This window comes from Conger conger, chromosome 5 (assembly GCF_963514075.1).
Source record: "Conger conger chromosome 5, fConCon1.1, whole genome shotgun sequence".
Taxonomy (NCBI): Eukaryota; Metazoa; Chordata; class Actinopteri; order Anguilliformes; family Congridae; genus Conger; species Conger conger.
In genome coordinates this window covers 19,039,648-19,045,647 of record NC_083764.1, presented here as the reverse complement: position 1 = coordinate 19,045,647, position 6,000 = coordinate 19,039,648, and the positions used below count along the sequence as shown (strand labels likewise).

At 40.1% G+C, this 6,000-nt stretch overlaps 1 protein-coding gene across 1 annotated transcript in view; it reads left to right on the top strand.

The window, feature by feature from the left end:
- The first annotated feature begins 3,479 nt into the window (after positions 1-3,479).
- Positions 3,480-6,000, top strand: part of rnf144ab (ring finger protein 144ab) — a 29,063-nt gene continuing 26,542 nt past the window's right edge. Inside the window, exon 1 of the mRNA XM_061242860.1 lies at positions 3,480-3,774. The gene's annotated coding sequence lies outside the window, so the exon portion shown is untranslated. The remainder of the gene's footprint in view (positions 3,775-6,000) is intronic.

Below are 6,000 nucleotides of genomic sequence, written 5' to 3'. Positions count from 1 at the left end.
ATTTTCATTTGCCATGAATTCATACACTGGGGAAAAAAATGCTTATCTTTTTATCCTTTAATACCTTATATAATCACCTTGCTATCCAATCCATTGTCGCAACTCATCATATTTTTATCTGTTATGTAAATAATATGATTTGGTCCTGAATATATTGATTTGTAAAGCAAGTCAATTGCCCATCTGCTCAGTACAATACACTGTAGATAGTAACTTCACATGGCTTTAGCAGGAATCTGTTTCCTCTAGGAGAATGCCTCCGCTCAGCCGAATTAAAAGGCTTGTCTGGCCCAAGCTGTTTCCTCTTTTTAAAAAAGGGCAAAGATGTGGGTGTTCGATAAGCGAGGGATACTTGCAGGTAACAGCCTAAAGGATTGTGTTTTAGCTGGGGTTTGGGTTGTGGAAGAAGTCTTGGTTTCTTAATGCAGTGATGATGCGCCATTGCATTGTCATTTTTGTACATGCATACATACATACATATGTACGTACATATGGACTTACGTACACACATACACTCACCAAGCACTTTTTAAGGAACACTTTTACTTTATTACACCTACTTATTCATGCGATTAGCTAATCAGGCAATTGTGTGGCAGCAGTGCAATGCATACAATCATGTAGATACGGGTCAGGAGCTTCAGTTAATGTTGACATCAACCATCAGAATGGTGAAAAATGTGATCTAAGTGACTTTGACCGTGGACTGATTGGTGACAGACAAGGTGGTTTGAGTATCTCAGAAACTGCTGATCTCCTGGGATTTTCACGCGCACTAGTCTCTAGAGTTTGCAAAGAATGGTGCAAAAAAAGAAATCCAGCGAGCAGCAGTTCTGCAGACAGAAACGCCTTGTTAATGAGAGACGTCAGAGGAGAATGGCCAGACTGGTCAAAGCTGACAGGAAGGTGACAGTAACGCAAATAAGCACATTGCAACAGTGGTATGCAGAAGAGCATCTCTGAACACATCATGAAGTGGATAGGCTACAGCAGTAGCATGCAGCCATACATTATAGTTCATATCTGCATGAGCTCACACACAAGCACACGCATGCACATACAAACTGCACACAGATACACACACGCTTGCATTCAGTCCTTGCAAGATTATAAAATGGCAAAATAAATGTATTTGTCAATATGTTCTTTTTGACAACAGCAGATGTACAGCTTACTCACCCTTATTGACTGCCTTGTGCCTGCAAACAGGAAACAGTATGTTCTCATGCTGTTTTAGCGATGAGGCTAAATCCGTCTCTCTGTTCAATGCGCAGTATGTGGCACATATGTAATCCACTTCAGGCAAAAAAAAGAGACAGAAGTGACTTGTTGTTCTCAAACTAGCAATTTATTCCCGTGATAAAGTGCTAAGAATGTCTCAAATGAACACTTGCAAGTGTGATGACTCATTTTTAGCTAATACTTACTGAATCATTTTGATATATCAATTGGTGTATGTCAATTGCTTTCTCACAGAGTCCACTATTTGATTGTTATCTTGGACCTGTGTTTTATTGTTTTTCAAAAATAGCTAGCAGGTCTGTTTCAACAAAGTGCAGTAATCACCAGCTACTTCTCTTTTGATTAAAATGTCATCTGTGATCAATTTAAGTCAACTGTATCTGCAATATCTCTTTTATTATCAAAATGAATAAATGTGGGTTATACAATGAATAAATATATACTGTATTTTCCATCCTATGTGTGGTTGAGCATATGCAATTCCCACCCCAATTTGGAATGGCCAATCATCTGGCCATACATACGCAAACCCTGCTGCAGATTTGCGAGATTGTAGACGCCTGTAGATCATGCAGCGTGCACCTAATCAACCAATGGGGTCATTAGATAGTGAGGACCTCTGTCCACCTGAACCCTCTAATACCCAATAGGTTACACCTGACCCCCTTTTACATTACATTACATTACATTATTGGCATTTGGCAGACGCTCTTATCCAGAGCGACGTACAGTTCATTAGACTAAGCAGGAGACAATCCTCCCCTGGAGCAATGCAGGGTTAAAGGCCCAACGGATCTTATTGTGGCTACACCGGGATTAGAACCACTGGCCTTGCCAGTCATTTCCCTTAACCACTACACTACAGGCCGCCCTATGGTGGTCTCTAGAGCCATATGCGCTATGCCTATCCTCCTGTTGACGTTTTGTGTTTTTTAGTATTTTATTGTAAAGAACTTTGTAACCATTGGTCTAGATAAATTAAGTATTTCTTACTTACCTTGCTCTCTGCATTCTCTGCAAATTAATTTGAGGGCCCATCTTAATAATATGTGCTGATATATAAATCCATAAAATATTGGTAGCCTATATTGTTATAGACAGTCACGTGATTGATGAACATAAACACATAAAATGTACTTTGGTTTTAAAGAAAAAAGAAGCATTGGTATTTAATAGTCGTTTTATTTTAAATATGCTAATGCCATCCATCTATGCACATCTGATAATGTCATAGATATTACCAGGGCTATCATCTCACCTATCATCTTTAAGTTTCTAGTGTCCATGGCAGATCGAGCCATTTGAATTTGAATTTGAATTGAGCATGTTATCTGGCTACATTTTTGCCAGGATGGCTTCTTATTGTAGCTCTTCAAGACCTTGTAAGTAGTTTTGTTCAATTTCCATTTCTATTACCACTTTTTTACTTATTCCAAGACTCCAAACCTTTCAAGTAGAGCAATCGTTCTCCATACCAGAGCTGAATGTGGTCAATTGCTGAAGTTATTGTTAACACCATGAAATATAAACAACTTTGAATCAATGCGAGTCCTGTCCAGTCAGTCACAGATGGGGCAGCATGAAAAAAGTTCAGTTGCTTGTTCTACATAACAGTTCAACACCCTGTGTCATAAAAACAAGCAGCAACATTATGCATAGTATTGGCACTAATCTATCTGAACACTAATAACTAATTGCATAACAATTTTTGTTTGTTAGTTTGTTTGTCCTGCTAGTTGTAAAGTAATGTTTCCTATCATTACATTTCTAACCAGAGGAAGCAAAGCTATCAAGAAGACCCAACAAACTCAAAGAGAAAGGTTGATATGCCTACTAGGTAGCCTACACTGTCAGGGATTCAAATTCAAAGCATTCAGCTTCAGAATATTATTGCCAAAATCCACAAGATCAGCAGCTACCCTGATCATCTTACTCACTGTCACTCACACATCACTAATAGGCTACATAAACACATGTATGAATCTCAACAATTATTAGGATTTTTATACTATCGGTTACAATGAAATACGGTTATTTAATTGTAAATCTGGGGGTGGGTCTTATCAACTATCAAGCAGCAGTTAGCACAAAATAAGGGAACAGACATTGACACAAATATACATTCTTGTTTGCGTGGTGTGACGAATGTAAGACGAATGTTTTCAGGATGAGTTTGCAACCTCTAAAGATAAAGCAATGCTTTGTCCTGCATGTTGTCATGAACGCCTCTTGGCCGACAAGGGGCGCTCCCAGTGATTCTCTTGTCTTCAGAACAGAAGCCGGCGTTCGGACTCTAAATTCGCTTCAACTCGTATAAACACCGACAAATGGCGTCCGTCCAGCGAGTCTTTGGAAACAGCTGATTTCCCTTGCCGCGTTTCGTTTGCAGGGGCATTCAAGTACCATCACCTCGTAACGCAAACACGCGTACTTTTGGTGTTACATCGGGTATGCCAGTGTGCAATGGTTGCAAGGCTGTGAAATAAGACGTCACCTAGTCGTGGAGGAACCGGTGGCTAATTATCTTCAAAGGTAAGGTTGTATGTATGATATTACTTGCTATGTAACAAATAGTCTTCATATTAATGTGGCTCTATTGTGGGCTTGTGTTTCACGGTCTGTACAGTAGCCCCCCTCAAAGCGTCCCCATAATATCAAGTAATTCTAAGCCTGACACTCTGGGACGTGCCATTAATAAAATCGTGGATTTCAGGTGCGATGTCGTACTTTAGTAGTTATACGTATTCCCGTTAGCGAACAACATAATACTGTTTTAAAATCCTGAATGCTGAATAAAATCCTGGGAAACTCTGGATTCGTCACTCACCACTCTTTTAGTGTCTCTTGCGGTTTGGCGAACGTCAACGCTGATTTCTTGTGTGAACATTGTTTACATTGTGTACTTGCTGCATTACACCATGTTGTTAACAAAACTGTTATTTAAATTTTGTTTGAGAAAAGCATGTTTCACATCTCCGTAGGGACACACCGGGCTATGTTTTAGTTGTCTTGGGTATTCGTCTAGTTCAGGGGGGCGCAAACATGTAGAGGCTAAGTAAATGGTGTGTTCTTCGTGGTTATTAGCTGCGCATACTGCAGCTGGACCCTGATCCGCGAATAGTGCCAGAGCAAAGAGCAGTGCATGCACAAGCCCTTAACTTCAGAACGTATAAATTTGGACAAAGGGCATCAATTAAGAGATGTGCGACACGTATACATATAATTTCTATAAGCTGTGTACAAACTGGACACCGACACATCCCCGACAGTTGCCTACGAAGGTCTTAATTACCACAGAAACCACGCTCCGTGATTGTTTTCTTTGAAGAACATGTATCTGCTTAAACGTTGGGGTCTCATTTCTACCGACTGTATGAATTTACATGTTAATTATGAATCATGTGTTTATGCCTAGTTTGTGGGGACATTAGGTTACATATCCGTCGTACAGGAACACTGGATGAAATCATTTATGCTACCCTGCTGTTTTAATGGTTCTCAGATCACTCGAAAAAATGTTGGAACAGCATTTTGCGAGGAAACACAATTCTTTCACTTGCAAATGATTCCTTGTAGTCACAGCATGAATTTCAACTTTCAGAATGTCATAAGGAGTACGCAAGAGCTCACCTCGCACAAAAATTTGCCATTAAACAGTAATCTGTCTGTTTACCGTGAGCTTTGGTTTTGAAAGTTTCACTTTCACACGCATACTTTCTCCAGGGGTCCTTATCACCATATCAGTGGTTTGCAAATTGTCTTACCAAGAGCAACTTGAGTGTGTGCAGTTTAACATTAGCATACATGTACAGTTGCAGTAGCCCAATGCAGCTGGATGCTTACTGCAACAATCAAGGTATGGTGCTTTGCCATTGGTTGCCAGGTAGGGTCTTTCAGCGCACTTATCCTTGGTTATGGGTTTGCACTTTGCACTTTGTTGTACGTCGCTCTGGATTAGAGCGTCTGCCAAATGCCATTAATGTAATGTAATGTAAAGGTAGGATTATAGTGCCTTTTCCTGCACTGGATGCCACAGTTTAGGTTATATCTTAGGCTATACCTACGCGATCCACGTGTTTGTAGATTAATCACCTGTTTGTTCCGACACACTGGAAGGAAATTGCTCATATGTTTGCGTAAAATAAAGTTAGCTGGACTCGTGGTGTTAATGTTTTTAAATGGGCAACATAGTCCCTGTAATCTTGAGTATACTCTTTCTGAAAATGTAGATTAAAAAGTAGTCCTGCTCAATCTCAAACTGAACCGTCAAAGCACATTTCCTGGTCTAAGAATGCAAATACAAATATCTAGAATTAAATAAGATGAATGGCAAATAAGAGCATTGAACCAATAGAAACCATTTTCTTTCTTTTCTTGATTTTTAGCAGAATCTTGTGTAGAATTACTAGTAAGTATTCAGTTGCAACAGAGACTGCACCGGGCGACATTGCCTCTGGAGGTAAGAGCAGTCGTCTGCCCGTTGGATCCTGCCCTGGGTGTGTCAGTGTCCCTGAGCAAGACACCTAACCCCCAATTGCTCCAACCCAATTGCTGGTTGGTGCCTTGCATGGCAGCTGTTGGTGTGTGAGTGTGTGTGTGACTTTGAACAAAGTTTGTGTTCCTTCATCAATGTTCCTGCTAGTCTACCCTATTAGAAATATTTAACAGTTGGCGACTGTTCAATGTGTTATAGCTTTAGAAACACGTGTGGCCCTGTATAACAGAGTCCTGAGCCTTTACCTATAAAAACGCACGAAA